The following is a 25,775-nucleotide window of genomic DNA, read 5'->3' as shown; positions in this document are numbered from 1 at the left end:
TTCCCCCTTTTCTCTCCCCACCCCATCCCGCCTTTTCTTTCTGTCCCCCACCCCCCTCCCCCCTCCTTCCTTTGCCCGATCAATGCATCCAATCAATGAACAAACCCATCCTGCTCAACATACATGTCGCTCCATTTTCCATTTCATACATTCTCGATCCGCTATGTCTTTCAACTTTCTTTTCAACATGGAAATTCTGTCCCTCCCTTTAACCATTGTAATACATTTCTTATTATTAATCCGGCAAACCTCCATTAACAACCGATTCCTGGCTTCGATAACATCTAACATGGAATTCAACACCATTTCCTTGCTCTAATCAAATCTGCAACCATTCCTCTCTGTCATCAATAATCCCTTTTTAACCACTCATGACGGAATGCAACTCAACACTAACCACTGAATGGTCATAATATGCTTAGAGGTTTATTTTCCTCTCATTCTCGTTTGCGATCTTGACATCGAAATTTCCTTACTTGACCATCAATCAATTTGTGTCTAACATGGATGTGTTGGGATTTTGTGTAATCATTTTTTTTTTACAATCATTTTCCTCACTTTTACATCCAACTCTTGTAAAATCTGTCATACTGTGTCATGTTATTCAATGATCCCAAAATGTGCACCTCACTCGTACCTTCTCTTGCTACGTTTTTATGACTGCAAATAACAAAAAAAAAAAAAAAAAAAAAAAAAAATGGTTTCAAAAACAAATCTTGAATGGGGTAAAATACTTCACCATCACCGCCAACACCATCATACTCCCATCTCTGCCCCCCTCACCCTCGTCCCTTCCCCCTCGAAATTCCCCGAACATTTTCCCTGCGAATTCATGCAAACAGATGGTCATTGCGCCCTCATAGGTTCAGCAAGAAACCCATGATGAAGACGCAGAACTGCGACTACTGCCACGAGAAGATCATCCTCCAGGGCTACCGGTGCAAGGATTGCAAGTAAAGTATCCTCCACAATCCCTTGTAATATGTGTTTATGTATGTGTGTGTGTGTGTGTGTGTGTTGGGGGGGGGGTTGCCTTGGCAACATCCATAAAACAATTTGATTGGTGAAGATTTTTTTTTCACATACTTAAAGGAAAAATTTATGTAACATAAACATAGTACTTTTTCTGTTTTATGAGAATCTGTAATTGAAAACTGAGTAAAGATTAGGAACAAAGTTGTCTACATAGAATGTGAAAGGAATTGCGAGTATACCTATACTTTCATCAAAATGTTTGTAGGTTTATTCATAATGGGGCAAATCGTAAGTGGACCCGCATCCGTTTTTCATTCTACTTCTTCTCCTTGCTAGCAATGCTCCTGATGGTAAACAATGCATCCCTATGTTCAAGAATTATTGCAAAGTTCAGGATAGGGGATAATTGATGGATGTGACATGGGCTTGAAATGCGGCTGTTGCTTACCTTCTAGTGGTTGAAATATAAGTTTTTTATTGGTTGAAAATATAGAGTTTTTACCATAATCACAGCAAGAATGTGTTGATCGAGGTCAAAAAAGACAACAAGATGTTTGTGATGTTACCCTTAAGTATTTGTATGTGTTGTGTTTGTATGTGTACTGAAATACATTTAACGGTTTAATAGTTCTGTGAAATATGCATCATTAAGTGTAGAACTTGTTACTGTACAAGGATCATTTCATATTGATAACAACTTCTTGGTCAGACGCCATCTTGGATGAGCAGATTAGGTTCAAAATTCAAAATACTTCATTCTGTATGTTGATTAATACATACCCTATAGCCCCCATATTTTACCCACATATTGACCATGTTACATGGATCATTTCTTGATCAGATGTGATCTTGTCTGAAAATTAGGATAGAAGGTCAAAAATATCTATCCTTATATTTTACCATATTTTAACCTTTACCTTTGGAAATGCATGTCATATCGCGCCCTATACACATATCTTTCTTATCTGATTACAGTATGACCATACAATTAATTAGGGTCAAAGGTCAAACATTCTTTTGATGCTATTTTTGTCGAGCCCACCGGAGGTGTGGGGAGACTAAGGGATCGCCTGCGGCGTCTGTCCGTCCGTCGTCCGTCTGTCCGTCGTCCGTCCGTCCGTCGTCCGTCCATAACGCTACAAAAACTTCAATAACTCTTTACTCTGGGCTTCAATTGCAATCAAACTTTGAAGGAAGAGGGGTCATACAAAGTTTTACATTTTACCATATATGAAGGTCACCTCAAGGTCAAAGCTCACAGGCAGGGGTCAACGAACTTTTAGAGCCCAATGTTAAGTTTTTATGGCGCATTTCTATTATGGTCATAACTTTTGATCCATAACTCCATTTGTGACTAAACTTGGATGGTAGATGTCCCTTGGGGAGTGGATGATCAGCTCAAGGTCAAAGGTCACAAGCAGGGGTCAACGAACTTTAAGAGCCCAATGTTAAGTTTTTATGGCGCGTTTCTATTATGGGTCATAACTTTTGATCCATAACTCCATTTGTGACTAAACTTGGATGGTAGATGTCCCGTGGGGAGTGGATGATCACCTCAAGGTCAAAGGTCACAAGCAGGGGTCAACAAACTTTTAGAGCCCAATGTTAAGTTTTTATGGCGCGTTTCTATTATGGGTCATAACTTTTGATCCATAACTCCATTTGTGACTAAGCTTGGATGGTAGATGTCCCTTGGGGAGTGGATGATCACCTGAAGGTCAAAGGTCACAAGCAGGGGTCAACAAACTTTTAGAGCCCAATGTTAAGTTTTTATGGCGCGTTTCTATTATGGGTCATATAACTTTTGATCCATAACTCCATTTGTGACTAAACTTGGACAGTAGATGTCCCTTGGGAAGTGGATGGTCACCACAAGGTCAAAGGTCACAAGCAGGGGTCAACGAACTTTAAGAGCCCAATGTTAAGTTTTTATGGCACGTTTCTATTATGGGTCATAACTTTTGATCCATAACTCCATTTGTGACTAAACTTGGATGGTAGATGTCCCTTGGGGAGTGGATGGTTACCACAAGGTCAAAGGTCACAGGCAGGGGTCAACAAACTTTAAGGGCCCAATGTTAAGGTTTTATGGCACTTTTTTTTTTGCCATAAATTTTTACCCTTTTGTATCTCTTTTTATCTGTTATATCTCTTTTTTTTATCCGTTATATCCCATTTGCGTACAAGAAATTGTACGCGAATTGGCGAGACACATTATGGCACTTGCCTTGTATAAACTACAAAGCATATTGCTCTCATATTTTACATTTAAAGACAATATCGGATGAATCATTTTAAAGAAATTACCTCTGTGATCAGTTGCCATCTTGGCCGTGCCAATTAACATCAACAATTTCATTTAAATTTGATGATTACATCACTGTGAAAAAAAGTCCATTGCAGTAAACCTTGTAAAATTTAACATTGGTCCTTTGAATGTTATCTCTATGGCAGTCATTTATGATATGCTGTGGTTGATGTACAAATTAAGATTACATGTCAAATCTGTTGTTTGATGAACATCTCAAAAAATTACATGTCCAAATCCCCCAATCACGAATTGGATGGATCACCTCATTTGTCAGTCTTGGCTTATCTTCTAAGTCTAGCTTTGATTTCATTTTTCTCTCGCTCTCCTTCACATTCTTTCATCACAGGTATCAATGTCACAACCAGTGCAGATTTCAGGCCGAGAAGGTTCCCTCATGTGGTCTGCCTCGTAGGTATGAAGAGGTCTTCAAAGAGAGAATTGAAAGCGGTGAGTGAGGGCGGGCTTTACTTTTCCAAGGCAGGAGCAAGTAGCTACAATCACAATTAAAGCACCTTATCACATGCCCTTCCTCCTCCCCAACCCCCCCCCCCCCCCCAACCAAAAAAAAAATCTCCTTGTCAGTTGAATGCAGATCCCATCTCTAGTACATGCTGTAGTCACTATGACTACCATGCCTGGCAGTAGTCACTATGACTACCATGGCAGCAATTGGCCAATAGTCAATCAGCTGTGAGGGTTTGATTTGATGCTATGGCAACTGTTATCACCATAACTCAGCTGCGATTGCTTGTCCCTGTATAAGACGAGACCCTGTCGTGTAGTATTTTTTCAAGCTCACTTCTTTGGCTTTGATTGAGAAGACAGGGTATGTCAAAACAGGTGGTATCATACTTATTTTGCATTTGATAGACAGTTTTATCCGTCATCCAGACCTTCAAGATAATCATAGTTTCTTTAAAATGTACTTTTTAATCTAGTCAAAACATTTGCCTAGATATCCCATAACCTTCATGTCATTCTAGTCAGATGCCTGAAGGTTTACAACAGTGGCTGCAAGCATTGCAACAAATTCATAATCAAATGCTGAAAAAGCTGATCCGAAGTTGTCATAGCAGTTGATGGCAAGCCAAGTGGTAGTTGTTGCTGTAGTGTTGTATGAAATTGGGGCTCCCCCAGTCAGCTTGATGTAAAAGAAGGCGCAGTCTGTTTCGAAGGGTCGACGGTCGTCATTGCATGTCGTTGCATCACATGACCACGTTCAGTGTCGTTGCCCAAGAGATGGCGCTCTCCGTCCGGGCCAACATGTTGCACTGGGGGCGGGGCAGCTGCTTTGCGATGCAAATTATGTTGGTCAAGCCGATGTGTCGAGCAACACGCCAAGATTAACGCTTGCATTGTGTACAGAGTAGACTAGATGGTAGCAGTCTGTGGCAGTGATTGAAGTACGGCAAGATGTTAGAGGTAGCTGTGGCACCATCGCTTCTGAATAGACAGAGTCTTTTACAAGTAACATACTCCCAAAGTGCTTATGATTTTGCACATTCAATCTAAAAGTAATTAGAGACTATTGTGCATTTAGTCTGTGAGAATTCAAGAATTTAGACTTTGTAATGAAAAGATGTATTGTTTTGGTTGATACCTTTCCCATATATGCATGTATGAATGAGTTGGTTAATTGCTGCAGGCTGTAATTAGGCATAGATACAGTATATTGACTTGCATAATTAAAGCCTGTGGAATATTTTTACCTGTCCTTAGTGTGTTTTCTTAAGTTGATTTATCTGCAATTCACAATCTAAATTGTTGAAAAACTTTTCATGAATGCTTTGATCCCCTTGATACTTGTTTGTTTTTGTTTTTGGATAAGTAATGTTTTCTGTAGTTCCAATCCCCCACAACCTCTCTCCCTCAGAAAAAAACAAAACAAAACAAAAACAAAGACCAACCAAACAAGCAAAGAACAAGAAATTCAAAAAGAAAAAAAAATCAGCTGTTTCTTTTCTACAAAGAAAACAAAATGAAGACAACGGGTTATGCAAGTCACATGTGCTTTCCTAGATTTGGAGCATTTGTATAGTTTGATGTCACAGATCAGTCCCTCCGCTTAGCCCTGCGAGGATAGCATCTGGGCTTTGCAGATCCAATGTAATGTGATATTAAAGGCCATGGCAAGCTTGGTGACATGACGAACTGGAAGACAAATCTGCATGTTTACTTGTTCTCGACCAATTGATTCAAATTGATTTGATTTCTGTGGGTTTTTTTTCATTTCATAAAGTATATTACAAAATTACAAAAAATTTCCGAAAATAATTCTGCATTAGACAATAAATACATTGGAAAAAATTTTGAGAAGCTCTGAATTTTTTGTAACTCATACACTATGTTATGTATGTTGATTGTCAAATTACTCAAAGTGCTGAATTACCAGAATTTAGTTCGAACAAAAGAGCTTTTTTTTTCTTCAAATTAGCCATATACCCAAGCACAGGCAAATTGGCATGAATGTATACATGTTGGCCAACTGATCTTGTATAATATCATACTGTTGTTTACGATGGCTGATCTTTGCAATCATGAAAGAAACAAAATACTCTTTACTGCAAACACAACTGTTGGTGATACATTTTCTCTAGATTCAGCAGTTATTTGTCACAAGTTTTCACGGGCTTTAATCTGGACGTATTGCTTTTGTCTTGTATAATTTACGTTTACATTTTTTGTAGAATTGTCGCTATTGTCGCTATGGTAATTTGCTCGTTCAATGTTGCTTTTTTTTTTTTGTCGTTCCCCCTTCGTCAAACAGGTTTCTCCTCATCACCCATAATGCCACATAAACAAGGTAGAGAGAAGCGTTGGAGTTACTACTATTCACTACCAGCACTCTTGAATTATGCAAAACCAAATACCATTCCAGCATCGGTAGCATGTAGCCGTAGCACTGGCAATAGACTTCTTCCTTCACCACCGTATACCGTGTGTCCCAAAAAGAATTACAACATTACCCTCCGCTACGATAACTTAAAAAATAGTGAATCAGTCCAAATACAATTTTAGGGTATGAAACTATGGCTCTTTGCCCACATCTTACAGAAAACCCCATTTGATTTGCTTCAGTAGTCAAAGAGAAATGAGGAATTTTGTAGAGCATGTCAGGAATCTCTTCCCTCCAAGTTCTGTCTATTGTGTTCACACATTCAAGAGCATCCAAGAGCTAAGCTTGGAAGAATCAGACTCATGACATGCTTTACAATAATCCACATTTCTCTGTGACTGCTTAACCAAATTGAATGGGGGTTTTCTGCAAAATAGAGCTAAGATGTTATATTTCACAACCCTGAAGTAGCATTTAGACAGTCTAATCATATCGGGTGTTATCGATGCGAAAATCCGTTGTAATTTTTTTTTTGAGACATACTGTAGATGCCTGTGACTGCATGCATTGCATGAACATTAACCCCTTTCTGGCTTCTGCTTACTAGTTTACATGTGGCTTTTTGATTAAAAAAAAGCTATGACACTGGCAATCCTGACAATCCAATACAATTTATTCTTGTTGCAAAGGTTCTTATTTCTTTTTCTTTCCTTTTTCTTTTTGTTCTTCCTTCCTTTTTGTCATTTTTTCCCTCTTTCCTTTTTGTTCTCTTTCTTATCTATCATATTTTTTTTTCCTCCAGCTACTGTTGATATGTAACAATGCAGTGGCATTTATTCAGATTTCCATTCTAAATGTGACATAGCATCTGTCTGCAACCTGAGAACTGTCACTATGCTTTCCCCTTCATTTTGGGGAGGGGGGGGGGGATTGGTAGTAGGTAGGCCCTTGTTCTTACACATTGCAGTGATGGTGATTTTATGGAGTTCAGTTTTACAGAGATATTCACAAAATTGCACCTTGATATTAAAAGTGATGCCTCGTGTTGCCTTACTACTGAGAGACAGTCTTGATTTGGTAGTGTTTTTGCTGTGTGTGTTTACAAACAAACATGACAGTGGCAGCACAAAATGCAAGGCATGTACCTCAATACTTGCACTGCAAAGTGCATCTGCAATGGGTTGAGGTTGGAAGACCAAGTTTAGCTGTTGTTTTACAAACTGTCCCTTTAAAGTTAGTAACTCAATGTCTACCTCGAAAAAATTCAGTTGGCATACTGTTTAGGTGGGGAAATGAAAAGTCTTGAAATTTATCAACATTTTGCAATGTATATCATCATGACAGCTTGAGCAAAAAGAAAATAGATAGATAGATAGATGGATGGATGGATAAATAGATAGATAGATAGACAGATAGATAAATAAATAAAACAATAGATAAATAAATGAATAAAATAGTAAATAAATAAATGAATAAATGAATAGATGAATAAATGAAAAATAAATAAATAAATAAATAAATATATAAATGAATACATAAATGAATACATAAATAAGTTAATTAATTAATTAATTAATTAATTAATTAATTAATTAATAAACTTGGAATGTGCTGATGAAATGTCCTGACCTAATTTAAATGTTTAATCATTATCTTCTGGTCTGTTTAACAACCAGGGGAAGAATAAGATAAATCATTTGCTTAGTGATCATCAATGGACTCTTAGAAAACAAAGGCAGCCCACAGATTTTAGTTTTTTTCTCCGCAGCAAGGACTCCAAAGAATTGTGATATGATGTGTTGTCACTGCATTAGCTGAGAGAACATAGCCCCCCATAAGATCACTTTTCGTTTTTCGTTCCTGACGTTATACCCATGTCATCAGATTAACAGAAAGTGTGATGCCTAAAAAGAACAGTACATTCCAGAGACTGAGCCTTGCAACAGTTTCATTGATCGGACGCTGACATGTTTCTTTCTGTGACACAGGAGAGGTGGCTGTGTATATGTTTGTTTGTGTGTGTGTGTGTGTGTGTGTGTGTGTGTGTGTGTGTGTGTTCATTCAGTGTCAGCGGTGATTGCATACCTCTTAAATCATTCCATCATCTGGTCCATTTTCAATGGGATGGCCGTCTCTCATTGGCGCAGAACAAAAAGAGTATGTGTTAACTACCATCCTTTTGTGTTGGAGAAAAAGAGAGAAAGAAAAGAAAAAAAAAACCCAATAAAAATGCCAATGGTGGCATCTGTTTTCTTTTCACACCATAGTTGAGCCTGGAAATAACCAGGTCACAGTTCACTGCCTATTGCTTGCTGCATGCTGCTGCAGACTAGTGAGGTAGACATTTTGCCGATAGGAAAGAACAATTATAACAGCCACACCAAAAGAGTGGTGGTATGAAATATTCAAGGTCGTTTAAACGTGTCAACAGGTGTACTATTGACTCTCTCAGACGAGAGAAGGTTTTAGCAGCCTGGGTCAGGCCAAAGTGTGTGTCATCCATTAAGAGCTGAAAGGGCTTAATGTCTGCAGTGTAATGATTTTTAAGGCCTTTCTTCCTCTCACCTCAAGGGATTAATCTTCTGTTCGCATCATGTTTGTTTGTTTATTTTTGTTTGGTTCACACTCGCTCTCGCCAAGCTCGAGTTGACCTCATACATGACACTGTTTGTGGAGCATGCATACTTTTTGATTTTCGCATCCCGTACATACACATTTGTGTCTCTCTGACGTAGATCAGCATTATCATAGAGCTCATTCTGCCATTCTGTTTCTCACTTGTCTATAAGGTGATGAGGCAAGTCAGTCCTGGCAGTAGTTTTTGTGAGAGAAACTTGGCAAAAGTGGCTTTTTGCAAGAACTGTCACTTTAGAGATTTAAGACATTCATGAGAACCTTTAATCATATACTGTAAAAGTGGATATTTTCACGCGAGTAATTTTTCGCGCTCGGCTGGGTAGGATGGATTTTGTGTGTTTTTCATTCCGCAGAATCGGGACATTAACTATTGGAACATATGGCATGCAAAAATATTTGCGTGCTTTCATTTTCGCGCTAGCGTCTGTTGCGCGAGATGCACAAAAATTTCCACTTTTACAGTAGCCGTCAGTCATCATAAAATCTTTAAGGGACGTAGCATGACGTTATTTCTGTCTGTCTGTTTGTTTATGTGTCTGTGAAACCATTTCATCATATTCACTGCACAATATTTTCTCCAGTTTCAGGGGAGATTTACGAAATGTTTTCATTAACTGATGTTTTTTTACCTGCCACATTTTCTTTGAGTTTCTTGGCTTAATATTGCATAATCAAATGGCTTTGCTTTTTTTCTTGGCCTGTGTATTTACAGACAGATTTGAAGAGTCATGCAAATATATTCTAAACAACACTAGAATGACAGTAACAGAAGAAAATCCCTTGATGTCATAAAGGAGGCTATACTCGGAAGTGAAGAGGATTTGAAATAATCAGAGTGAAACCATGGCAACAACTGGACTAAAATTCAAGCAAAAACCAGGCACAACATGAAGTATATTAAAGTCACATAGAGGTCTGAGGTATTTAAGATGAATGAATGCAAAATAGGTGATTTTGCAAGAAAACATTAACGTATATTTCTGTCACAAATGTGAAGTATGATTTACGAACTACCTCCTGTCTGGATTTTAAAGTTGAGGTTGTTTTGAATTCCAAAGTTCTCTGTCTTTGTGAGGCATGTTTTGCAGTGCTATAGAGTAGACTATCGGATTTTAATGCTCTATCACCAGCACAATAAATTCCTGGGGGGGGGGGGGGAATCTTCAAAGCCTGAAGCTTATGATCTGAGATCTAACTGTTGATGTGGTTTGCTTGTGGAATAAGTAATGGGACAAAGTATATTATCAATTGACCTCAAAGCTAAGTGACTGAGACTGGTAGTGAATGGGGAAGGATATTGCCTTCCAATATACCAATCTGCTGTATCTTATTTATTGTAATTAAAGCATTCAGTGAAATATCTTAGCCTTCTCTTTTATGGAAAATTCTTCTTCACCTTAAATAAAATTCTCTTGGAATGACAACAGGACACATTTGATGTCAGCATTTCAGAGAGAAAAATAGAATGGTTACCAACATCCATTTCATGAGGGAAACAACTGAAGACCAGAGCAGTGCTTAATATGTGCCACAAGAGGTAGTTCCATGGTTGTCTGAAAAAAAAGAAAGGAAAAAAAAATATATATACAGTATATATATATATATATATACACACTCAGCAAAAAAAGTAAGTTCCCCCCTAGCATTTGTGGATATATCTCAAAAAGTATTCAACCGATTTTTATAATTCAAACGGAAATGGATAAAGAATTGTATTACTCATAACATGAGTGGCAAACCATTGCCACCAGATATCATTATTGGTGTGAAAAAATTCATTTTATGTCAAAATGCATGGAAACAAAAGTTGCACTTTAGTGATTTGCAATGACTTTTACACAAATAATCAAACAATCACTCATGATTCTGAACATTTAAACATGGGTTATTGCATATTTCTCTATCTCTTTCTTTCATGAGCATACAGTGAAGCATTTGATAATTGATAATTATGTCCACCATCCGCAGTGACCAGCTGCCATCTCCTCCTCATACTGTCAACTAAAGTTTGTACTTGGCGCTGCTCAATGTTGGCGCATGCTCTCTGCAAGATGCGCTGAAATTCTTGCAGTAAAATGTCGTCTTTCAATTTCTTGCTCACTCTCCACTTCATGATATCCCAAAGATTCTCTACTGGATTACAGTCAGGGGATCTTGTAGGCCACTCCATACGTTCGATTCCATTTCCCTCAGCAAACTGATCTACAACTTGAGGGCATGATGCAAAATGCCCACAGGCACATTAATGTGATCAACCTAGATTGGAATTACAAATCACATGGCTTCTACCAATATTTTCATATTGTGAAGGCCTATTGTTAAAAAAGTATGCATAACATCTGTTTAATAGGGAAGCACATTGTACCTGAAGAAATTCCTGAGAATTACACAATTTAAAAAGATCATTTGCTAACTTACATAGGACATGTATACAATATGCTTCCTATGGCCTATAGTGCAACTTTTTTTCCCATGCATTTTGACATAAAATGTGATTTTTTTACACCAATATATTTATAATGATATCTGGTGGCAATGATATGCCATTCATGTTATGAGTAATGAAACTCCCTGTCCATTCCCGTTCGAATTATGAACATCCGTAAAATACTTTTTGAGATATATCCAAAAATGTTAGGGGGGAACTTACTTTTTTTGCTGAGAGTATATATATATATATATAGTATATATAGTATTTTAGCAAAATAACATGCTGCCTGCAAGTTTTAACCATCTGAATAATATTGACATTGAAAATTACCAGATGTTCCTTTGCATGGTCTGTGGGGGGGGGGGGGGGGGGGGGGGGGGGGTTTAAATGAGCAGACAATGTGCAAATGTTGTTTTAATTTTTTTTAAAGCAAAGTTATTGATTGTGTGTGTGTGTGTGTGTGTGTGTGTGTGTGTGTGTGTGTGAAATAAGGTTAGGGTGTCAAACTGCTAAGTGTGTGCATTTTTGTGCATATTGCACTCACACAATCACACACACACACACACTCACAGGTAGGAGATGAATTCTTTGCACTTCCGTCAGCAGCTGGTCCTTTTCGATAACTGCCTACCACCACCTGTTGCACTGTCTACCATTTCCTTGGGTTACCGCCCTTTTCTCACTCGGGCTGTCATGCATCAATTACTGTGGCGCCCCACAAACATCACTCTCATCGTAGTCAGACAAATGATTGTTACCACTGCTGCATCAAACAAAATATTTTTGCTCTTTTTAGTTTGCTAGTCTCACAGTTAAGATACAGCTGTACTATCCCCCTCAGTTTTAGTGATCCAGTGGTGTCGGCAAATTTTCTGTTTATTATTTCATATTTCATATGTAAGAGCGCCATGAGCATCATCATTGATGGACTTTCAGCGCTTTATAAGAGGCCACTATTATTATTATTATTATTATTATTATTATTATTATACTGCTGGTGCTGTAATTACAAAAGTGGCATTAATCCTTATAACACTACCAACTCCTACCAGAGATACACCATCATATCTATTCAGAATTGGGACTGGCTGAATCTTCCTACTTACTGTACTAACAGATTAAAACAGAAAGTTATTATTTGAACCAAAGGACATCCCCCATGTGTTGACATGTTTCCTTATAACTTACCCTACATTATATTTCTCCCCAAATCTTCAAGCTGTTCCATTCCGTCACAGAATACATGTAGTTTCCTTATAAATGCAAGTTTCATGCATCAAGCATGTCATGGCGACAAACGTTTTTCTTGATGAAGCGTAAAACTTGTCCAAGGCTTGCCTGGCATAGCAATGATTAAAGTGTGCAAATTGAATTCCAGGTATCAAAATATATTTTTATAGTATGCTCAGGTGAATAAATAACCCATGTAGGATTTTCAATCTCTGTTTCCAAAGAGTGTTGTTTTCAATATTTGGTTTGCTGTGACATTATCACTCCAACTAGCTTATGTAGAATTCTCTCCAGTTTGCATAATACAATGTCTTTGCCTTTTGGGATGCATGCTAACTAACCTCTGACAGCAACTGATAACTGACACTTCTAAGCCTTTTCTCTTCTGTGATTGTCCTTTGCAGTCTTATGTATGCAGCATGTTGAAACTTTCTGATGTTTCTGGATAAAAATATACCTGAAGTAACACTAAATATATATCTAGAAATAAAATGGCTTAGCAGAACTTTATCTCTGACAAATCATTCATGAATATATTTTTCCAATAAAAGGAGATTAAAAAAAAATACTCATATGGCTGTTGGGATGACAAAACCTCATACCCCCCAAACTGTCAAGTGTTCAGAAGAGCAAAAGAACATGGCAACCAAAGCACATGTAACAAATGGGATTGCCTTTCCTTTGACATGTCATGGTGACTTTGCTTCTGAGATAAGACAGCTAGAATTTGGACAGGACATCACTTGACTGATAATCTGACAATTGATCCAAGAAAGTGACTTTCACCAAAATTTGAGATATAAGGTCTTGTCCACCCAAGCAATGATATGCTAAATGCATGTTACATCTCCCTGTCACAAGACGACTTTTGAATTTTTCAGGATTTGGATGTAAAATGCCACTGTTCTGCTGGGCTTTATCCTAGAGCCATTGAATATTTTTCTTTCCTTGTAAATGTGTCATTTCATGTTGCTGAATTTTATGGTTAAAGTTTCTATAGTGAGGAGACAGAAATGGTTGAGTTTGCAATATGTCATGTACCATCATGCATCATGTTCTATTTTCAGCCCTTATGTGCAGAACGGAATGTTGTTGATGTGCTATTGATTGTCTTGTACTCAGTAATATCCTTCTTACCTTTGTTGGGCAGCTCGAAATAATGAGATGCAAGCGACTGTGGCATCGTCGACGGGGGACTCCAGTTCGAACCCCTCGTCGACAACCTCCTCCACCCCTTCCAGCCCCGCCCCCTTCACCACAAACTCGTCGTCCAGCATCTCTCCGCCCAGCCCCGCCCAGCCGTCGCCGCGGGTGAGCACCAGCACGTCCCAGTTCAAGTTCCCGCCCGACGTCCCCGACGACATCCTCGACAAGAAGTGAGTGGAAGAGAGAGAAAGAAAGAGAGGGAAGAGGGAGAAAAAATGGGAGAAAGATTGCAACATAGAGGAGAAAATACTGTAAAACTGCAAATACTGTAAAGGGTAGAACCTATACTTGTTAATGTTTAACTGTAGTATGCATGCAGCCCTCAAATTCAAATGTTGATTTTGACCAGCAGCTAAGGAATGGAATAAACTTTAAAACTTATCAGATGAATGAAAGTCAAATTGACAGCTTGTATCGCTTTGAATCATGTTTTCTTTTTTCTTCTTGGATGGAAATAAATAAGCTATTGAATTGAATTGAAAACTTGTACATGTATGAATGAAGATGACGGTAATCCAAAGCAAACTCTAATTTTTGCTTTGTTTCTACCCTGCAGTGAGAATGTCAGATCTACCAGCAGTGATCGCACCATCACCATCGACTCCCATGATAATCATGATGTGAGTATCCACCCTACATGTTCAAAAAGTATACAGTCAAACCTGCCTTAGCGACCACCTATCTATAGCAGCCACCTGCCATATCCATACGGCCACTGAAAACAATGCCCCCCCCCCCCCCCAGAGAAAAGCCATGTCAAAGAACCTGTCTATAGTGGCCACATGTCTGAAACGGCAACTTTTTCGTCTCCCTTGGGTGGCTGCTGTTGACAGGTTTGGACCATCAAAGATTGATGTTTGCTATTTTACAGTGATTTTAATGAGAAACCATTGGTGTCCAGTGGTCTCCAGTAGTTTCCAGTGGTCCCTCAGGGTGTCCAGCGGTCTTTAGTGGTCTCTAGTAGTGTCCATTGGTCTCCAGTGGTCTCCGGCCATCCCCAGTGGTCTCCAAGTGACTTCTATGAGTCTCTATTGGTCTCCAGTGGTCTGTCATGGTCTTCAGCAGTCCCAATTGTCTCTTGTAGTCTCCATTGGTCTCCAGTTGCCTCTAGTCATCTCCAGTGGTCTCCAGTGGATTTTAGTGGTATCCATTGGTCTCCAGTAGTCTCCAGTGGTGAATCTCCAGTGGTCTCTAGTAGTCCCTATTGGTTTCTACTTAATTGAAGTGATTTCCAGTGGTCTCCACTGGTCTGTAGTGGTCTCCAGTGGTCCCCATTGGTCTGAAGTGGTCTCCATTGGTCTCCAGCAGTCTTCTCTATTGGTCTTTATTGGTCTGTAGTGCTCTGTAGTGGTCTTTATTGGTGTAAAGTGATCTCCAGTGGTTTCCATTGATCTGTAGTGGTCTCTAGTGGTATCCAAGGTCTTCAGTGGTCTCCAGGAGTCTCTAGTGGTCTCAAGAAGTCTCTGGTGGTCTCCAGTGGTGTCTAGTAGTGTCTAGCCATCTCCAGTGGTCTTTAGTGGTCTCCAGTGGTCTGAAGTGGTTTGTAGTGGTCTCCAGTGGTCTCAAGTCATCTGTAGTGGTCTCCATTGGTCTCTAGCGGTCTCCATTGGTCTTCAGTAGTCTCTAGTGATCTCCAGTGGTCTCCAGTGGTCTTTAATTGTATCCATTGGTCTCCAGCATTCTAAAATGATGATTTTCCCCAATTGTATTAGTAATACCAGTGAAATGTCAGATCAAACATGTGAAATCAAGAATATTGTATGAATAGTATCTCATACAAAGAAATTGCAATCAAACAAATATGGTGTATAAGTGCAAAGCAAATTGCAACAGTACTTCACATTTTTCATCTCAAAGTATTGATGGATTACTGTCCTTGACTACATGTTATATGTGTTGGGTGCACCTAAAAGTATGTGTACTTTTGTTTGTGTATTAGTATGTTAAAGGTCTTGTTTACCATTGGGAGCAGTGATTTAAAAAATGTTTAAGATATCACTTTTGATGCATATGTGTAGGTCAGTTGCATCACAAAACACCCCACCATATGAAATTTTTGCAATATAGCCTAAATTATAAGGAGATATCACTATTTTTCTCATTAAACCATAACTGTAGACGGTTTAGTCAGGAAACATTTTTATTATAACTTTTGTTCACATTTTGTATATTCAATGATACTTAACATCGATTATACTGGTTGAAATTTTTATATTGGTTGTTTCTATCTCTAACTCACATTTTGAAGCATTAATGCTGGGTTTTTGTTTCATCTGCAAATGGTAAATTATGCCTATAAGTGTTAAATCTTCTTTCATTTTATCACTACAGCCATTTACAGACTCAGAGCGGACACTGCCAGAGCAGGTAGAGCCTGTTGATGAGGTCTCCGACCCGGAGCCGAGTACAGTAGCAACAAGAAAATATAGTGTAAGTAACTCACATGTGCTTCTGAGTTGTGGGATTGCATTCTGCACCGTGACTCTCATACAGTGCACAGACCATCTCGTGGTGTGAGAGATGGGGGCTTCCCGTTCAGCCTCAGTGGGCAGTGAGATTGCCCAGCCTGTCTTTGACATGTCAATCAAGAGGGTCCCAGATTCGAGGCCCGGTTAAGGGGGAAATCCAGTCCAAATATAAGTTAATCTGATAAGAACAAGTAAAAAATTACGAGTTCAACGGTATAAATTCATTCGAAATCGGATGAAAAATAAGGAAGTTGCGACATTTTGAAGTTTTGCTATTTTGGGGGGAAACAGTTCTTGAACAGTCAATATGAATATGCAAATGGCAAAGTGAGCATGTCATTCCCTCACAACTTACCATATTGTTTGTACATAAAATTTTGAAATTTTCAGTTTTTCATTCAAATGCAATTATGCCCAAGGCTCAAAACTTGGTATATCTAACTGATCACTATTCTGAAGTTATTCAACTAGGAATAATGTCATGTTTCAGACGTCAATGACAGAAACATTGAATTTTCATCATTTTTTTGTACACGATCAATGGAAAATTGTGAGGGTATGACATGGTTAGCTCACTCATTTGCACATTCATACCCACTGTACAAGAACTGTTTTGGAGAAATTATCAAATCTTCAAAATTTCATAACTTCCCTATTTTTCATCCGATTTCAGTCAAATTTTTACCATTGAACTCGTAAAATGTTACTCTTTTTTGATCAGACGAACTAATATTTGAACTGGATTTCCTCTTTAAGCCAGCTGAGCCATGTCAGGTTGTTATCATACTGTCCTCACTATTCTGGGGCAAAACATGCTGTCCCTCTGATAGGACACGATATGGAAGTCCTGTGGATGAGAGAATGGCAATGTGTGTTTTCCTTCATAGAAGCTTCATAAAATAAACCATAATTCAAAACAATTCAATCAGATCAATGCTTTCCTTTTCTTTGTTTTTTGCACTTCTATTTTATATGTCTTATAAGAAGGATCTCTTTTCTATATCTGTTGAAAAGTCATTAGAGACCTAGGCTGTTTAAAAGAACCCAAAGTCTTTCTTGATCGGGGATATGTACATATGTGACCGTGCACCTCAAAACGAACATAAAGTCGCACACACTGATTTTGCGTGAGGACTGAAAATAAGTGAAGTGGGTCAACCTTGCCGAACTTGACTTTTTTTATATTTTCTGAAAGAGCGGGTCTTCTTTTACATTATGCTAAAATTTGGTATCATCAAACGGGCAGGAAAGTGTGCTTTTTTAGCAGTTTATCTCGAACATTTTTGGTAGAATAGTGTGATTAGGTGTGTCTTTAGAATCCCTTTTTCATTTCTGAAAAACCTTGTCCACACTCTTCACTTTCAACTCTAATAACTTTTGAAAGAACAGTGCTACTGCTTTGAAATGTGGCATTAATTATGGACAGAATGTGTTAATGAGGCATGCTTAATTTCAGTTTAATCTGATAATCCCTTCATTGTTGTTACTCTGGTGGTTTACTTCCTGTCTTTTGTCACATTCATCGCACAGCCAGCACGGTTTGGTAAAGATTAAGCGCTTGAATAGACTCTGTACTTCAGAGCCTCTTTTCTCAGTTCACACTTTTCCTGAGTTTGTGCTTTCTTTCCAATATTTAGATAGGTTAGGAGAGTCCATTTGATTTGAGTTATACATCATTTTAAAGCTTAAAGTCTGCTCTTTGAGAATATGGTCTTAACTAAAAATTCATGTCTGGCGACTTTTTGTTTGTTTTGAGGTGCAGGGTCACATATTACTGTTGTTGTTATTAATTGAGAAATAAGTTCTTAAGGATGGCTGATAAACATAGGTAAAGAGTTCTCTAAACACACCCAAAACTTGTGTTTACCTGTGACAGTTTCGACGACGAGCTGTCATCTTTTTCAAACAATGGCTAATTGGCAATTGATGATTTGGCTCCAATCAGCAATCACCCAGGTGTGACATCCGAGTGATAGCGCCATCGTAAATATCAGACAGTTGGTATGCACCCCCATCCCTGTTCATGTTGTGGGGTTCTTTTAGTCCAATCCAATTAGCCATCGTTTGAAAAAGATGACAGCCCGTCGTTGAAACTGTCACAGGTAAATACAACTTTTGGATGTGTTTAGAGAACTCTTTACCTATGTTGTTGTTGTTGTTGTTATCATCATCGTCATTATTATTATCATTATTATTATTAGTAGTAGTAGTAGTAGTATTGTTACTATTATTATTATTAATATTATTATTATCATTATTATTATTATTATTCACATCTTTTGCTCTTCTTTTTCCTTTACCATTTTCAGCAAAAATTGTTATCAGAGTGGGACATTCCATTTGAGCAGCTGGTAATCCTGGACCTAATAGGGACAGGTCGGTTTGGATCAGTGCACAAGTGAGTTCAGGGTACTTGGCTTTGATATCAGGGGTCTATATTCAAAGATTGTAATTCTGAAGGCTGGTGCGGCGAGAGGGGTAATGTCTTTAAGCTGCCTCATACAACATTATCAGTCAACAAAATCCATGTGAAGCGTGGATATTGGATATTGGATATGGAATATGGGATGTGGAATATTGGATATTGGATATTGGATATTTATATTATATTGGATGGCTGTGAATGGGATACCAGGGAATATTGCACGAGTTTTGGCTAATATTGCACGAATCGAAGATGAATGCAATGTTGACCCTAACGAGTGCAATATTCCCTGGTATTCCATGAATCAAGGCCATCCAGTATAATTATTATGATCTATATAATCAAGTAGAGCAAGAATAAACTGCACAAAAATACCGGGCTTCTACTCGTCTTTGAAGTTGACTCGGCAGTCACATTCCAGCGCTGAAAGGAGAAGCCCCTAAAACTGCGTATGAAACAAACAACTAGCAAGATGGTTGCGCGCTTGTGAATTGTAACAAAATGACGCGCACTAGTAGCAAGCGTTTGTGCATTCAGCAAGCGCTCGCGCAACAATCGAGACAGAATTGAATACGATCTGATTTAGAACGGCAAGCAACAACAGTAGCCTATGGGGAATTAATACGTTGGCCTATGCCTTTCGTTCAATATGCTCTGATATTGAATGGTAAAAATTGAGCGGACAACAATATGTGTCTTTAATGCGCCGCTAAAATGTCCTATATAGATGATAATAGATGTTGCTGTGTAGGTTGTAGTAAAATGCTTCCATGAGATGGAAGGCAGCCATGTTTTGAATGAAAGGAGGGGGAAGAATGATACCCAGGGCCCACTTGCATAAGACTATGGTAACTTTACAATTAATGGTAACCATCGGGAATTTCTATGTTTCGATTGACAATGGATTATTGTTGCTGCTGCGGTAGTTACCATTGATTGCAGAGTTACCATCAGTTTAAAGTTAACGCAATCTTACGCAGTGGAGCCCAGTTATTGATTCAATTCAATTCAGTTCAATTTGAGTCAACCATAGCATGAATGGCAAATCTTGATGGAATGTGTCCTGAATGGTTTTTATGTATTGTGATTATAGTCCTTTCACATAGATTTCAGAGTTGGGGTGTAGTATATGAAAAGTTACATTCCTTGATAGCAAACTTTTGCTGCTCCTCTTTTTGTTCTCCCTTCTGGAGATGCTAGGCCACCCCAAGCTAGGATTCGTCTTGTTTATTCCTTCTGCATGTCGTAGAGGCAGAAAGAGCAGCATTTGAATCTGTATTCGACAAATGGCATACTGTATATGCCAAATATTTCGCGAGGTTTTTATTTTTTGCGAATTTCACGAGTCAGGTGCTATTCGAGAATTAAAGACACGCGAAAATAGTGACTCTGATCCTGATGTGAATGTGATGTACGCGTGTACACTTCTCCGTTCTGTACAGGACTCCATGATCGTGAATTAAACCACTCGCAAAATCATCAGGAATTCCCGATTCGCGAAAATTTAGACTCGCGAAATATATGGCGTATACAGTAGTGCACACAAAATGTCGAACAATGTGTAATGCTTGAAGGGTACTGTAAAAGTGGTTTCTTTCGCGATGGTTTTATTTTCGCGCTTTTCGCGCTTTGAGGTTGAATCGCGAATTTAACATCACGCGAAAAAGTTTTGAACTCGTCGTTTGTTACAACGCTATCATTACCAACCACGAATTTAAACACACGCGAAAAAGGCGGCACCGATGGAAGCCGCGAAAGTTTCTGTACGCGAAAGAAACCACTTTTACAGTATAAGAAACTGTAAGGTAAACAATCAAAATACCAGTGTGCAAATGCTTGAAAGAGTAAACCTCTGATTACACCAGCTACCTTGATATGATATTAGTAGTATTGATTTTGATTTTGGTCATCTATGAATGTTTGTTTACTATGTATGGTTTTTATTGCCATGGATACAGGGGTAAATGGCACGGGGACGTTGCAATCAAAATGATCGATATTGACACCGACGATGAGGAGCAGCTACAGGCGTTCAAACGAGAGGTGAGAATGGAGGAGGGGCAAGAGTGGTTGCCATGACGATAGACAGAAAACTGGCGAATGCTGCCATTGATTTACTCTTCGGGAGTTGAAAGAGATGCCCTAAATATTTTCACAAAATGATCTGTTCTGTTATGTCATCTTTTTATATACACTGTATGTTTGATTGTTGTTTTGGTGGGGTGTACATTTATATGCCTTTTTTTTCAGTCAATTACATGAAACAATGTAGAGAACAAAGGTTAAAAGCATTTCAGTGAAAATATGCTAAGACAGGCAGGACATTCTTTTCATTACTTTGCGCATGTAGGGTTTACAAATTTTGTATTTCTCGTCAAACCTCAGGGGTTCATATATTGCTTAGTAGTAAGCAATGGCGGTATTGGCATTAGACTGCATATTGGCTGCACTACCCTAAACCTTACATACAATATATGTGAATTTAGATTATAGTGCCCAGTGTTTGCCAAGCAGTAATATTTGACAGAATGGTCAGGCAGGTTGTGAAATGAGGGTTTTTTTCCCCCCACTTAAGCTAACCATCATGAGAGTAATTTTTTGTGTTTGTGCTCGTAGGAGATACAAATTGCAAAGATTTTTGTATTTAGTTCAATGTTGCAGATTATTATGTCTTACAGTCTATGATATTCATGTAAGTTGTCATGTTGATATTGTAGATTGCTACAACATTGTTCAAAGTTTGACACCTTCTGTAATATGGGCTTGTCATAGCAGTAGTATGAATGTCTGCCTTTGCTAGAGTAAAGCATGTAGTCAAAAGAGACGAGTAATGCTTTATCTGACTTACGTCATCCACCTAAGCTGATGTTGTCATCCCTCTTGGAAACTGCTGCAGGTTTCAATATTCAGGAAAACGAGGCACGACTTTGTGGTGCTGTTTATGGGAGCCTGTATGAGACCGCCTCATCTTGCCATTGTAACTAGGTGAGTATCTCCTCCTCCTCTTCCTCCTCCTCCTCATCCTCATCCTTCTCCTCCTCCTCCTCCTCCTCCTCCTCCTCCTCCTCCTCCTCCTCCTCCTCCTCCTCCTCCTCTTCCTCCTCTTCCTCCTCCTCCACCTCCTCCTCCTCCTCCTCCTCCTCCTCCTCCTCCTCCTCCTCCTCCTCCTCCTCCTCCTCCTCTTCTTCCTCCTCCTCCTCTTCCTCCTCCTCCTCCTCCTCTTCCTCCTCCTCCTCCTCCTCCTTCTCCTCTTTCACATAGTTTTGGAGACCATGAGACGTCAAAGTGTATTCTGCTCCATCAAAAGGAGGCAAGAGCTCACAACTCTCAGGGGGAATGAAAATATGAATGAAAAAAGAAAAGAAAATGGTCTCTCTCTCTTATAGTTCATCATTTTTTTTTTCTGAGGGAGTTGTCCCTTAAAGGAGTGAAGGGCAGAGGATTAGCTTCTCTTCAATGCAACTCTGTCCTTCTAAAGTACAATTTCACACCAGGCTCAAGGTAACTTTAGTGCAAATTATCTAAGTTGATATCATCAAGCCGCCTTTAAATCAACTCTCCACTTTCCCATTCATTAATGCTCACACTCACACAAATTTTAAAAATCGCAAAAATCATGTTTTTAGTACAGGCCTTTGCAGCTACAAATCTTCCCCCTTAAAAAGGCATCATTGCTAGACTATTGCAACACAGCAAACAATCGATGTGAAGGATGTCAGATTTTCTTTTTTCGTTTCTTGTCCCTCCCCCCCCCCCCCCCAAAAAAAAAAAAAAAAAGGAGGGAGATTTGATTCAGATTAGTTTGTTGGTCAGTTGGAGACTTGTTGAGGCTATGATGCCACTGTGTCATTTGATTTTGAGATTGGATTCCAGCTAATATCACTGTTTTGTAAAATAATGTAAAGCATTTAAGACTTCATAACTTTGTTGTTTGTGGTGTGATTTTGTTCCCTCCTCTGCCATTCTGTTTTATGTTTCGAAGCAAGTCCAGTCAATGTGAACATGAAACATTAACACACTTTCAAATCTCCAAGTTTCTCAATATCTTCTCTGCAGTGTTGGGTATCTCTCGAGTCATCTCTGGCCATGAACAACTTCCTACTTTGCCTTTTCCTTGTCTTCCTCCTCTGCCTTGTATCTCTTCCTCTTTGGTTTCCTTTCTTTTCCTGGCTCTCCCTAACTCCTGCAAGCTGTAGCATTCAGCTTCTTTCTCTTTTCTTTGTTTGTTCTTGTTTTTTTAATGAGAGTTCTTTGGAAGTCTCATTATTTCTTGAACTATCACTTCAATTATATCCTGTGTGGGCAAGATGCGTGGTGAGGGAATGATAAAGATAGCACAGAAATTTTGGACTTTTCTTCTTCTTTTTTTTTTTCAGATTTGTTTTTTCTCTTATTACCCACCAATGACCCAGTCATGTTTTGCATACAATCATGCATCATACTCTGTATTCTATTGTTTTGTTTCATTTTTTTGCTTGTTTGTTTGTTTGCTCTCAGTCTTTGCAAAGGACAGACGCTGTACACGCATATAACACTTGCGGAAAGACCGATTCAACATTAACCGAACAATACAGATAGCGACGCAAATAGCTCAGGTAAGACCCAAGGAGTTCCTCATTCATCCTTTTCTCTATAAATATTCCGTACCACAAGACTTTGTTGGGACATTTACAGGCACTGTATGCCTTTATCATTGGGGCTGCTGATGCTTTTGAGCGAAAAATAATGAAAAAAAAAGAAGAAGATATGTGTGTGTTCAGTGATGTGATAATCAACTTGCAGCAGACAGGGACAGCAAATGTTTCAGTGCATAGGTGTAGCTGGTTGGATGACTCTACATCCAGTCATCAGTCAATCAACCAATCAATGTCTGCATACTGGATGTATGTATTCTTATATCAAGTACTGTACCTTTGACTATTGAAAGAACCAGAAGGTATTGCCATGACTGAAAATATGAGTGGGCTGAAGTTTGATGGTCCCATACTGATATAGATATGAAGAGTGACCAAGAATCTGTCGTGACAAAAGTACTTCAGCCAAACACAACCTAGCAATGGTCATAGTCTTTATTATTAAAGTCTTATTGTTTAATATCTACTGTTTCATGCAATGTCAAATGAATAAGGATTGCATGACCAGTAATTCAAAACAACAATTACTCAGGTGATCTTTGAAGAAGGATGTTTGCATGGTGGTGTCAATAATGGATATTTGGTTTGCGGTTCACCATTTGGTAGTCCTGAAAAGGACTGTTGGAAGGAGAGGAGATCATAGATAATTGATGAGGAAGAAGCGAGAAAGAGAGTGAGTTAGAGTAGAAGTATTCTTTCTTGAAAATGTGAGAGTCCTGAAAAGGACTGTGAACCAGAAGCGAGAGTAAGGAGAGCGAAGAGAGAGGGCTTGACGATTACTCAGACCAGTGTTAAAGACAAACTTCTGCCTTTAAACTCATGACAAGTCAAACCAATGTCATTACTTCAATTGTGTTGTCTCCCATCTCTGTGCCACAGGGTATGGGGTATCTCCACGCTAAGCATATAACTCACAAGGACCTGAAGTCGAAGAACATCTTCATCGAGAACGGCAAGGTGGTCATCACGGACTTCGCTCTCTTCAGCATCGGCAGACTGTCCAAGCAGAAGACGTAAGTTGACCTCCTCAAGCTCTGTGAGGTCATTGAGTTTTGGGGGCTCTTTTATGCCTCAGCCACGAAGTGGTGCTGAAGGCATTATGTTTTCAGGTTGTCTGTCTGTCCGTCCGTCCCTCTGTCCGTCCATCCGTATTCAAAATTGATTGATGACGTAACTTACCAACTATTTGAGGTATCCAAACGAAACTTGGCATATGTATGTATGAGTGGACAAAGTTGTGCCTATCAACTTTTGGGCACACTTGCTCAAGGTCAAATACTAAAATATCAGTCGTCATAGTGACATCTCTAATTTCCCCAAAGGATAGCACGGCTGTCGTCGTCCCACTAAACTGTCTCCAATTGCCAGCAATCGCTGGATAGGGTCTTTGCAGGCTGCTAGAGTAATTGTCCATTACTGTGTGCTCTGAAGTAGAGCTGGCACAGTGTGGTTACTTCCTTGGTGCAAGTTGTCAGAGTGAGAAAGCATGCACAGAGCAGATTTTGCATTTAAATTATCGTGGCATTGCCTTTTGGCATGCATTTGTCTTAGCCTGCCATGTGTGATGGCAACTTGTGATGGCTTTGGCATGAATGGTATTACTGACAAAAGTCAACACTATTGCGGGGTGAAAGCATCATATATCACCGATATTGCTGATTAAAACCAAGCCTCTTGCAATCCCACACCCAGGCAAAAGGACACGCTACTGATCCCAGACGGCTGGTTATGTTACCTCGCTCCGGAGCTCATCACATCTCTGGGAATCAGCAACGACGGCAACGCTGACATGGAGCTTCCCTTCACAGAGAAGTCTGACATCTACGCCTTTGGGTGAGATGACCTAGAGACTAATCTTCATTTCATTAAAGGGAGATTCCATCATAGTAGTATGTTGCTTTGTATGACAATAGAAAAATCAGGGATGTAGATCAGTAAAAATTTGGTGAAAAAATCAGACATACAAAAAATGTTATGAACTGTTCAAGTTAAGAGAGTAAGACAAATTGGCAATTCTGCGTGATCTAGGTGTTGAGCAGGTCTCCTTTCAGTTTGGACACAAAATGTCACTGATTTTCATTTATCTCCAGAGGAAAATTTTCCCCAGACCTTTTCTTGGTGAATGATAAGAGTAATACATTTTAACCTGTTATCTTCCGCAAATAAGTTCAGGCTGTGACCAAATATTTGACAAAAATGAAAATAAGTGAAATTTTGTGCACAAAACAAATGGAGAGGAGCTCAACACCTAGATCACACAGAGTTGCCAATCTGTCTTTCTCTCTAAACTTTAGTAATTCATATCTTTGTGTATATGTCCAATTTGTTCCCAAAATTTTCACTAAATTACTTCTCGGATTTGTCTGTCTTTATACAAGCAACATTATATCAGGATGGAAATTCCCTTTAAGCCTCTTTGCTTACCTGTGATTACTTTGTCTGGTTGAAAGGCCTTCCTTGTGTTGTGTACCTTTGCTTCTCACTGTCAACTGTGTTATTAACTAATTCATCATCGGGTAGTAATTTAAGCTTCTCTCGGCCTATTTCTGTGTATAAGTGAGAGGAAGGACCTTCAAAATAGTAGAGAAAACTACAATTAGCATTGCCATACATGTCCTGTCC

General features: G+C 38.9%; 1 pseudogene; it reads left to right on the top strand.

Annotated features, from left to right (window-relative positions):
• The window catches only part of LOC139713275 (kinase suppressor of Ras 2-like), a 97,248-nt pseudogene extending 72,262 nt beyond the window's left edge, over positions 1–24,986 (top strand).
• The last annotated feature ends 789 nt before the right edge of the window (positions 24,987–25,775 follow it).

This window comes from Diadema antillarum, unplaced genomic scaffold, assembly GCF_040938485.1.
Source record: "Diadema antillarum isolate AM-2024a unplaced genomic scaffold, OU_Dant_1.0 seq00001939_RagTag, whole genome shotgun sequence".
NCBI lineage: Eukaryota > Metazoa > Echinodermata > Echinoidea > Diadematoida > Diadematidae > Diadema > Diadema antillarum.
The sequence above is the reverse complement of the archived record's forward strand: the minus strand, read 5'-3'. Positions and strand labels throughout refer to the sequence as shown.